Genomic DNA, 12,528 nt, shown 5'->3' on the forward strand with positions numbered 1-12,528 from the left:
AGTCCATGCAAACAAGTCCTTAGGTCATATATAGGTTCCAAATGAGTTTTGGAAGGGTTTTAAGGCTCAAAACCCCTCATAACATGTGTTCACGGCCTACGGAGGTTCTAGGACCATAAACACATGTTTATGGTCCTATTCCTCATATTTTTGACGAATTTTAAGGCCAAAGGTGTTATACTAGGAGCTAGGATAGTTACCTTGACAATTTGGAGCTTGTTTTGGATGATTTTGGCTTGATTTCAATTTCTACAGAGAGAAAGTATAGAGAGAGAGTAGAGAGAGAGTGGAAAAGCTTCAAATGAGGCTCTCTCAACTTTATATATGCTCAAGGTTTAGGACACGGTGGAATTCTACCCGATACTGCTGATAAGCGGGGCTTTTGGTCGTACCCGATTTAATTGTTTTATAACTTGACGGAATAAATTATTATTTTTTCTAAATAATAACTTGGGGAATTTCCACGAGTTTCTAATGTGTTTGGACAATTATTAAGTTATAAACAAACTCAAAATGACCTAATTTAGAAACGAAACGGAAATAATTTAAGACGGCGAATTTTTAACGACGGAACGGGTTACGACGACGGGACGAACTTCGGGTTGTCACATTATCCCCCCGTTAGAGGGAATTTCATCCCGAAATTCAAAGATTAAGATACAGTTCATGAATTGAAAAGAGATATGGATGAACCTATTGTTTCGGATCTTCACGCTCCCAAGTGGAATCGGGTCTCCGTTTGACATTCCAGCGAACCCTCACTATCGGGATGCTGCTTTGTTTTGTACGTTAAACCTCTTGATCTATGATTTCGATTGGTTCTACCATGAAGATCAGACTTTCTTTGGTTTCGGTCTCATCGAAGGGATTACTATGGTTTTGCCGATTAGGTACTTCTTAAGGACACAGACGTGGAATATCGGATGAATGCTGTTAAGTTCTGAGGGTAGTCGGAGTTTGTAGGCTACGGAATCGACCCTAATGAGGATTTTGAAAAGTTCTATGTACTTCAGGATACGCGTTTCAGAATGTAACATACTTTCTCTCTCATCGTTAGCTATCTCGACGGTAGACGTTTCGGTTACTAGTTGAGGACTAGGTTTATGAAGAAATTAGAATGAATAGCTAACAAATTATCTTTCAGTACGAGAATCAAAAAGGATTACAGGCATAAAGGTTTTCGAAGAGGAATATACCTGTGGCAACGGTGGGATCGGTGGCTGCCTCACCTTGTCCTATAGCTAGGACTCGCCCGGTGTTGTCAGATGTTGCTGCCTTAGGGCAGTTTCGCTTGTAATGTCCGACTTCTCCAAAACTGTAGCAGGACTGACCGATACCCGCTCCAGAAGCTTGACTGGTTGATTGAGTTGGTGCTCTGCAGCTTCTCGCGAGGTGACCCTCTTGGCCACAGTTCTTACAAAACTTTATGCGACAAGGTCCCGGGATACGATGGTGGTAACTGCACCTATTGCACCACGGAAGGATACCGGCATATCCAGTGATAGGTCCTTGGACTGAGGAACCGATAACCGAAACAGCAACAGGGGTAGTGGCAGCATGGACTACCACTATCTGCTGTTTCTTCGAGGACTCCGGGGAAGACTGGCTTTTCTTCTTCTTCTTCCAAAACTTTATTTTCTCACCACTCTTCTCCGTCGGCTCTGGAGTGGTGCCCACTTCCTCTGGGTCATCACTATGGTCGATCTAGGTTTGCGCTAGGCATTTGGCGCTATCATAAGTATCTGGTTTCGCAGCTAAGACATTCCCTTTAGTTGGCTGGGTCAATCCCCAGATGAACCTCTCAACCTTCTTACTCTCCGGGGTAACCATTACCGGACAGAGTAATGCCAGGTCATCGAATCTGGATGTGTAGGTGGCGATATCGGAACCTTTCATCTTCAGGTTCCAGAGTTCATGCTCCAGCTTTTGTATTTCACCCCGAGGGAGGTATTCTACGAATAGAAGTTCCTTCATAACTTCCCAACCGATAGCATTTGCTACAGGTAAAGTTAAGGATTTTACTCGGCCGTTCCACCAAGTCAGAGCTTTATCGGTGAATGTGCAGGCGGCGAATTTCACCTTGTCGGACTCTGAACAGGCACAGATCTCGAAGATAGATTCAATTTTCTCTAGCCACTGAGTTAGAGCAATGACACCCCCTGTGCCATCGAAGAATGTGGGTTTTGCGTTCATAAAGTCCTTATAGGAACACTCATTCCGGTGTCCCTGGCTACCTTCCTGGTTTTGGGGCTGGGGACCACCTCCTGATCCACCCGGGGTTTATGTGAGATAAGGTGGCTGCCACTGCAGCAGCAACAGCTGTTTGGAACACGACAGGATCAATTTGAGGAGGAGGTGGTGGTGGCGGAGGGTTGTTATTCTTTGAGCTAGGCCTTTTCCTCGGAGGCTTCTTGATCTAGAAAAGCCAGGAAAGAGATGATCATAAGTCCTCTGAATTGAACCAAGAGATATGATACAAGGGATATCTCTTTATGAAAGATATAGAATTTTCATTAAGTGATAAAGCAGGAAAGAGTTATCAAAGCATATACACTATCGCTAAAGGAATGGTCAAGGAACAATGCTTGAATGAGGATTTCTACAACGGATTGACTCGAGAAATACTCCCATAGTATTTCATGATTCGCTGTGACGGCGACTCATTGTTTGGGGTATTGGGTAAGTTTTAGGTATGTTGCGTACTATAGTCACTCCCAAGCACATGTTGGCCGTGTCTCGAATGAATATAGTTGGCCAGGCTATATTGATCCTAGACACGACTACATAACTGCCCAGGTTTAACCGCAACGTACAACACCCATTTACTTATGTTTTGTTCTACTTGTAGTAACGGGTTTCGACGGTTAGGTATACTTGTATACTTTTGAAAATACTTATATCTTAAGGTATACTTTTAGTTCAGAGCACTTAGGCCCCTTAATGTTTATAGTCTTATACCATGTAAGGTTTGGTATACTAGTTCACTATAAACAAGGGCTCTGATACCAATCTGTCACACCCCGAAACCTAAGGCGGAAACGTTCCTGGGCGGAGGACATCATGAATATCGCAACCAATGTACATAGTAAGCATGGTAAACACAAAACAATACATTACTTAGAGTTATTACATTTGTTTGAAATCAAAATGTTACAAGTGTCATACATATATATCATATGAACAAAAGCAAAGATGAGTCTTCCAAACACTTCGTCTTCTCCAAAGAATGGCAGTGTACCTGTCTAATGCTGACCTGAGAATACAAGCAGTTTGAAAATCAGCATAAAGCTGGTGAGCTCATAAGCGGTTTAGTTTAGAAAAGATGAGTTCCCTTTTTCGTTTTTTGAAAAGTTGTTGTCCAAGAAAATCCCATATTTTCTTATAAAAACAGTTTAGTTATCATTCATTACCCGATTCGATTATGAGTAGTTATGTTATCCCAGGAAAATGCTATATTTTCCTATTAGTTTAGTTTTCCATTCGTTACACCATTTGTTTACGAGATGTTATGTTATTCCAAGAAAATCCCATATTTTCCTAATGTTACGGTTAGATCTTAGTTCGGATTTTGAGGTGCTAGTATCTACCATACTTATAGTATTAGTTAGGTACTCTGATATCTTAGTTACCCTATATTCGAATGTCGATTATCTACTATACTTAGTTGTATTTTCGAATATTTGGATACACTCAGAAACGTACATTACAGTATTTTCGATGTTCTGGTGATTTCCAAAAGAGTATATTAGATGTATTTTCTAAACTCTGTCGACATCCAAAGGCGTTTGTTTTCGAAACTTAGTCGATGTCCAGAGGCGTACTTTCGAATTAATTTCGGAACTCTGGTGACACCCAAGGCGTACACTAATAGTATATTCGAAGTCTTGGCGTCATCCAAAGGCGTGCTTTCGTATTCGTATTCGTATACCTATTCCTATTCGTATTTGTATTCGTATTCGTATTCGTATTCACATTCGTATTCGTATTCGTATTTGTATTCGTATACCTATTCCCATTCCTATTCTTATTTGTATTCGTATCCGCAGTCGTATTCGTATTCGTATTCGTATTCGTATTCGTATTCTTATTCCTGCTCCTATTTCGTATTCATTTTGTTCCTAGGTGTACTTTCGTCTTATTATCCGGTTTTAACTGTGTATTATTATCCCTTCACTCTCGTATCTACGGGGAGTAGTAAAGTTCTAAGTTTAATGTTATTAGTCCTGCACTCTTGTATCTATGGGGAGTTATATCAAGAACATTTTAATACTTTATGATTCATGCTTTTAACAATAATGATATGGAACAATTCATCTGTGAAGTATAAAATATAACATTTTAAAACAAGTTTCACAAATAACATAAAGGTTTACTGTACAAGTTGAACGTTTGGTTAATATAGTTTTTCGTGTTAAAAGCATACAAAATATGAAATGAATGAAGTAAAATCATAAGTTTGAGTACAAGATTTCCTTGTACTTTTTCTTGTATTCCCCCTGATAACATTTGAAAAACACTCAAAAAGGGTAGGGGTATGAACTCACCGATTGAAGGATGTGCCTGATTGGATGCTAAACGTTAGTTCAGGGCTTGATAATGCGCTAGGTTCCTATGAAATATGAAATGAGATACAAATGTATCTAATTAGACTTTAAATCACTAATTAGATATGATTGTACACTTTGAGGCGTGAAAACACTTCAATTCAAGTGTTCGGAGTGACCCGGGTTGCATCTATGGATGTGTAGGACCTAGATATGGAGTTTACTCTTCAAGAGTAAACTCCTTGAGGAGTTCACGGTCCATTGACCATATCCCCCATCAGTTTACGGTCTATGAAGATGTTCCTCGGAAGTTTACTACCTTAAACATGAGTTTACTACCTTAAACACGAGTTTACTACCTTAAACTCGAGTTTACTACCTTAAACATGAGTTTACTACGTTAAACACGAGTTTACTACCTTAAACTCATGTTTGCCCAAGATTCATGGGTTTTGGTGGTTGAAAGTTAAGCATACTAAGTTCTAGACCCATTTCTAAGCCATACAAGGTGTTAAGGGCACTTTAACACCCATTTAATGAGTTTCAGGTCTAAGGAGATGAGTTTACGGCTAAGAATGTTCTTGGACTGTAAACTCAAGATTGTCCCTTTTGTATTAGTTTTGGTGCATTTCTTGAAGGATTATAGGGTTCTATACTCTCATGGAAGCTTGTTGGAGGTGTTTAGGGGCAAACTAACACCTTAAATTAAGTTTACTCCCTAAGAATAGGTGTTTACGGTCCAAGCATGTGCTTGGTCCGTAAACTCATGTTTATACCCCAAATGATGAGATTAAGGTGTTCTAAGTCCATGCAAACAAGTCCTTAGGTCATATCTAGATTCCAAATGAGTTTTGGAAGGGTTTTAAGGCTCAAAACCCCTCATAACATGTGTTCACGGCCTAAGGAGGTTCTAGGACCATAAACACATGTTTATGGTCCTATTCCTCATATTTTTCACGAATTTTAAGGCCAAAGGTGTTATACTAGGAGCTAGGATAGTTACCTTGACAATTTGGAGCTTGTTTTGGATGATTTTGGCTTGATTTCGATTTCTAGAGAGAGAATGTATAAAGAGAGAGAGAGTAGAGAGAGAGTGGAAAAGCTTCAAATGAGGCTCTCTCAACTTTATATATGCTCAAGGTTTAGGACAGTTTGGAATTCTACCCGATACTGCTGATAAGCGGGGCTTTTGGTCGTACCCGATTTAATTGTTTTATAACTTGACGGAATAAATTATTATTTTTTCTAAATAATAACTTGGGGAATTTCGATGAGTTTCTAATGCGTTTGGACAATTATTAAGTCATAAAAAACTCAAAATGACTTAATTTAGAAACGAAACAGAAATAATTTAAGACGACACATTTTTAATGCCGGAACGGGTTACGACGACAGGACGAACTTCGGGTTGTCACAATGTCGAAGCCGCTTTCCTTAATGGGAAGTTGGCTGAGGATGTTTACATGAGTCAGCCAGAGGGTTTTGTCAGTACAGAGCACCCGAATAGAGTGTGTAAGCTTGAGAAATCCATCTATGGATTGAAACAAGCACCTCATAGATGGAATATTTGTTTCGATGAGAAAGTCAAAGAGTTTGGTTTTTCAAGAAGCAAAGATGAGTCTTGTGTTTACGTCAGAGCTAGTGGGAGTCTAGTTATCTTCTTGGTGTTGTATGTGGATGACATACTGCTCATAGGAAACGACATCCCAACTTTGCAGGAAGTGAAGTCCTGGCTTGGGAAGTGTTTTGATATGAAGGACCTTGGAGAGGCTGCCTATATCCTAGGGATAAGGATATTAAGAGACATGAGTAAAAGACTAATTGGACTTAGTCAGAGTACCTACTTGGATAAGGTGTTGAAAAGGTTCAACATGTAGAATTACAAGAAAGGAGAATTACCGATCCAAAGCAATGCCAAACCGAGCAAGACTCAGAGCCCGAGTACAGAGGCTGAGATAGCTGAGATGAGTCAATTGCCATATGCTTCTGCTGTTGGCTCGATCATGTATGCTATGACTTGTACTCGCCCTGATGTGGCCTTTTCTTTGAGCATGGTCAGCAGATATCATGGGAACCTTGGAAAGGCTCATTAGACTGTGGTAAAGAATGATCTCAAGTACCTACGAAGGACTAAGGATTGGATTCTTACCCTTGGTGGGAGTGATGACTTGAGAGTAGCAGGGTATAATGATGCTAGTTTCCATAGCGATAGGGATAACTTCCGCTCTCAGTCGGGCTGGGTCTTTATCCTAAATGGAGGGGCATACCTTGGAAGAGTTCCAAGCAGGAGACGGTAGCTGATTCGACTTGTGAATCAGAGTACATAGCAGCAAGTGAAGCAGCAAAGGAGGCGATATGGCTGAAAAAATTCATCGGAGACCTTAGTGTTGTACCATCTATTAAGGAGCCTATGGAGATTTTATGTGACAACAATAGTACGGTTGCCTTAGCCAAGGAACCGAGAGATCATGGCAGATACAGACACATTGACAAAAAATATCACTTCATAAGACACAAGATAGAAGAAGGACTCCCCGTGGCAAAGAGGGTATCATCAGAGGATAATCATGCAGATCCCCTCATGAAGGGAATGACGAGGGTTAGGCACTTACAGCATGTGAGGCGCATCGGGCTGAAGGATGATATTAGTTTTACAGATTACATAGCTATTTCTGAAACTAGTAAAATGTAATCGACATTTGATGATGAATAAAAGGTGTGTTTATTTATGAGTATTGTGTTACTATCTTTTGTAAATTATTTACTATTGTTTCAGTTTTGCATGTTTTGACTTCCAGAATAAATTACTGTATTCAAACTTCCATAGTCGGTCATACGTTGGAAGTAGGTATGAACTAAGACTGTCATGAATTGGGCTTGTAGATGACTAAAGGTGTTTAGCCATAGCAATGGTTGCTACAACATTCATGAGTGCTCATAAGTGCTGAGTATTGGAATAAATCCATGCTCACTGGCATCACTTCATAGAATTTATCTCGAGTGATCGTGAGACGGTAATATCATATAAGTCTTCAAACCTGGAGATATGACTTGTTTCCTATGAGTTGATTATACATTGATTGTATGTAAATGCATTGGTAACTCGATGTCATAAAACTTGCCTATGTGTATAATTCAACAAGTAGTAGAACAAGCATATGAGTCGAAGTTTATCTGTTCCTTCTTGGATTAGAAGTGATATCTAGGCCCCTCGATGATTTTGTGATGAACATGTACCGGGCCCGGTCAGAACTAAGTTGATGTGTTCAATTAAGTTCTATGTCAAACAAATCGGGAAATCGAGAAACAAACTGCTAGACAATAAGTAAGACATTGTTCCATGTATTTGTCTAGCTGATATCTATAATAGAGGATTATATGATCACTTATCTAAAATGGCGCTTCATAGTTCAACAAAGTCTTGAGAGCTACGATTGCCAGTTGGTTCCTGAAGTAATATAGGCAAATATAGTTATTAGACTTATCCAAGTGGAAGACTGTTGGATAAGGTGTCTAAGTCCATAACTTTATTTGGTATATACTTGACCAGACCCGGCATGGTCCATTTGGGTTGCACTTCACCCAAACTATTTATGGTTAAGCTTGTGAGAATTGTATGTTTATGATTTGTTAATATATTATAAGTTATAATATATTAATATGAAATCATATTATTTAATTAGTATTGATCATAAATTAATTTATAATTAATTTGGTGATCAAAAAAAGGTGACTAATTAAATATGGCCTCTTGTATTTATATAAGTGTGGGCTAATACTCATTTGGAATGGGCTTGGCATGCATGGGAGTCCATGGATAGTCCATGGAGCTTTTAACCCATGGATCCTTGGAAAGGAAGAGTCATGGGTATTAGGGTTTACATGGATGTAACCTTAATCCTCCACACTATATAAAGAAGCTTGTGATGCTTGAAATGACACTCGTTGTGTGTGTGCAAAGAGGTAGCCTATTTCTATAAGCAAGCATACACTATCATAAGGTTTTTCCAAGTTTATGGTGATTTGTGATTTCCATTTGAGGCATCCACATTATTGGTGCTAGGCTCTCAAACTTCAAGGAATCAACTCACAAATTGAAAGGTTTGTAATTCTTCTAGCCATTATGTTTAATGTTCCCCATGCCATGCTAGATAGGTTATGAACCTTGGAAAAATCAAAGTTGCATGTATTCATAGTAAAACATAGATCAAGGATTTTAGGGTTGCATAAACACCTTAGGAGTGTTAGTTTGCTCAAAAACCCAACAGGTATGTGTCCCAACTTCCACCGAAGTCCATAACACATGCTCAAAGCATGTCTTCGAGCGTCTAAATCGTCTGCTCACTCTGGTCGTCCGTCTGTAGGTGATAAGCAGTGCTGAAGTGCAATCTCGTGCCCAACTCCTCGTGAAACTTTTTCCAGAACCTGGAAGTAAAACGAACATCTCGATCTGACACAATTGAGATCGGCACTCCATGTCGTGACACCACTTCCCTCACATAAATCTCTGCCAGCCTCTCTGCAGAAGAGCTCTCACTGATAGTAAGGAAGTGAGCACTCTCCGTTATCCGATCCACAATCACCCAAATTGCATCAACACCCGTCGCGGTCCTCGGAAATTTGGTGATGAAGTCCATGGAAATTTGTTCCCACTTCCATCGGGGAACCTCTAGTGGCTGCAACTTGCCATGTAGACGACGGTGCTCGGCCTTAACCCGGCCACAGGTCAAGCACCTCTCTACTACCCACGCAACATCCATCTTCATATAGGGCCACCAATAATCTTTCTTTAGGTCCAAATACATCTTAGTGGCCCCATGATGGATCGAGAATCTTGATCTGTGCGCCACCTCCATCAGTATTCTATGTGCCCCGCCCATAAACGTCACCCAAATCCGACTATGAGATGTCATAAGCCCTCGACTATCAGTAACAAACTCGGATACCTACCCAATCACCCGCTCTTTCTTGCAGTTCTCCGGTCTTACTGCCTTTGCCTAGGCCTCTTGAATGGTATCCAACACCGGAGTCATCACCGTCATCCTCATACATATATCTCGAATCGAGGCACCCTCCACCCTACGGCTCAGAGCATCGGCTACCACGTTAGCCTTTCCTAGGTGGTACAGGATCTCACAGTCGTAATCCCTTACCACATCCAACCATCTTCTCTGGCACATATTCAGGTTGGGCTGATCCATCAGATATTTCAAACTCTTGTGGTCCGTGTATATGGTAAACCGAACCCCATACAAATAATGGCGCCATATCTTGAGGGCGAACACCATTGCCCCCAACTCCAAATCGTGGGTGGGATACCTCATCTCATGAGGCTTCAGGTGCCTCGATGCGTATGCTATCACGTGCCCTCTCAGCATAAGCACCGCACCCAACCCCGATGTAGACGCATCACAATACACCACAAAATCCTCAATTCTCTCCTGAAGGGATAACACCGGGGCTTCGCATAATCTCTGGTGAAGAGTCTCAAACAAGTTCTGCTACTCGGGACCCCAAGTAAAAGCAACGCCCTTTCGGGTTAATTTGGTGAGGGGAACGACAATCTTGGAGAAATCCCTGATAAATCTTCGATAGAAGTTGGCCAACCCTAGAAAACTCCTGATCTCGGTGAGGGATCTCGACACCTCCCAACTTATAACAGCCTCAATCTTGGCCGGATCGACCAATATCCCATTCTGATTAACGAGATGCCCCAAGAACTGGACCTCTTGTAACTACAAATCACACTTGGAGAATTTGGCATAAGCCTCTTCGATCTCAACACTTCAAGGATCTCTCTCAGATGCTCCTCATGCTGCTCTCTAGATCTCGAATACATTAGAATGTCGTCGATGAACACAATCACCAATACATCCAACATCGGTTTGCACACTCAGTTCATGAGATCTAAGAACGTTGTTGGTGCATTGGTGAGCCCAAAATGCATCACCACGAACTCGTAATGCCCATAACGAATCCTAAACACCGTCTTTGGGATATCCTCATCATGCACCCTCATCTGATGATATCCAGACCTAAAGTCTATCTTGGAGAACCAAGATGCACCCTGAAACTGATCGAACAGATCATCGATCCTTGGTAGTGGATAATGGTTCTTGACCGTCAACTTGTTTAACTCCTGGTAATCAATGCACATCTGGTGTGAACCATCCTTTTTCTTGACAAAAAGGATCGGCGCTCCCCACAGCGAGCTACTCGGTCGGATGAATCCCTTCCCCAGCAACTCCTAAAGTTGTGAGGATAACTCATGCATCTCTGGTGGCGCAAGGCGATAGGGCACCTTGGCAATAGGCATCGCTCCCGGAACCAAATCAATATGGAACTCCACCTACCTCTCCAGAGGCACACCCGAAAACTCCTAGGGAAAAACATATGGGAACTCACGCACTATCGGAACCTCATCGACAGAACTCGACCTCTTTGTGGCAACTCGCGTATCCACCACATAGGCTACAAACCCTCTACAACCATGTTGTAGACTCTGACTTGCCCTGGCAGCTGAGCAGAATGATGACCCATATCAGTTACCCTCGCCATACACCGTAAGTATTCCCCCACTAGGGTCTTGTATAGTCTCCAACTGACGCTCGCAGTCGATAACAGCTCCAAATCGGCTCAACCATTCCATGCCCACGATGACACAGACATCCCCCATCGCAATCATTACCAAATCTATCTGGAACTCAACGCCAAAAATCTCGAGTACACACCCATGAATCACATCAGTTGAAAAAACCGCTCACTCGTTAGCTATAGAAACTCATAGAGGGCGACTCAACGCCTCCCGTCGGATACCGATGTGATGGCTAAATGCTAATGACACGAAAGATCGACTCGCACCCGAGTCAAATAACACCAAAGCATGTACAGAATTCAAAAGAAGAGTACCTATGCATACCACCATATAAGAACAATGTCTCAAACTCAGTAATATTAAATAAAAGAATACATACCAGCCACGACACTGGGCATTGTGCGGACCTCCTCCGCAATCAACTGAGAGGCTCTCCTGCAAGCCTTCGGTGCCTCAGTCTACGCTGGCCGGACCTCGGTAGCTCTAGCAGTAGGTGCAGATACCTGTGTTGATCCCTAAAGTTGTTGTGGGCACTCGGCCTTCTGATGGCCAGTCTGGTTGCAGTGAAAACAAACTGCAAACCCCTTGGGGAAATCCCTCGCGAAATGCCCCTCCTTGCCACACTTGTAGCACACCCCGTCTCTGCATACTCCTTCATGGCTCTTGCCGTACTTCCTACAAGTGCGGCCCTTCTGTCCCCCACATCTCAAATCAGCGAGCTTTGCCAGCTTGGCTGCCGGCTGTGACTGCACCGGTCGCTTGTCCCTCCTCTGAGACTCAACATCCTCCCTGTCCTGAGTCTCTAGCTCAATCTCCCTCTTCCGGGCATTTTTATGGAGCTCGGAAAATGTCCGATATGTCGAGTTCGCCACGAACTCACGAATGTCTCTCCTCAGTATGCTCAGATATCGGCTCATACGTGCCTGCTCGGTAGACACGTGCTCAAGGTAAAAGAATGCCCTCCCATGAAACATCTGTGTAATCACAGTCATAGACTCTATCCCCTGCTTGAGGGACAAGAACTCATGCACCAACCATTCCTTCTCCACCAGGGTACATACTCATCTCGAATCATGGTGGTGAATCTCTCCCAGGTCACCGATGCAATCTCTGCAGAAGTGAAATCAGCCGTCACAAATTTCCACTAGTCCTTCGCTCCCAAGCGAAGCTGGTTCAAAGCGAACCATACCCTCAGATGCTCCAGACAAGAACAGGTGTAGAAGCATCCCTCAATGTCAGAGATCCACCTCATCGTGGCTATCAGATCCTGAGTCCAATCACCGTTCGGGCGCTAGCTGATCGTACACACTGGTCCGCACTGCTTTTCTAAGAAATCTCTTATTCTAAAAAAAATTGCTTCTTTTATGAAAAAATTTCTCAATTCCTCAG

This window comes from Lactuca sativa, chromosome 5 (genome assembly GCF_002870075.4).
Source record: "Lactuca sativa cultivar Salinas chromosome 5, Lsat_Salinas_v11, whole genome shotgun sequence".
Classification (NCBI taxonomy): Eukaryota; Viridiplantae; Streptophyta; class Magnoliopsida; order Asterales; family Asteraceae; genus Lactuca; species Lactuca sativa.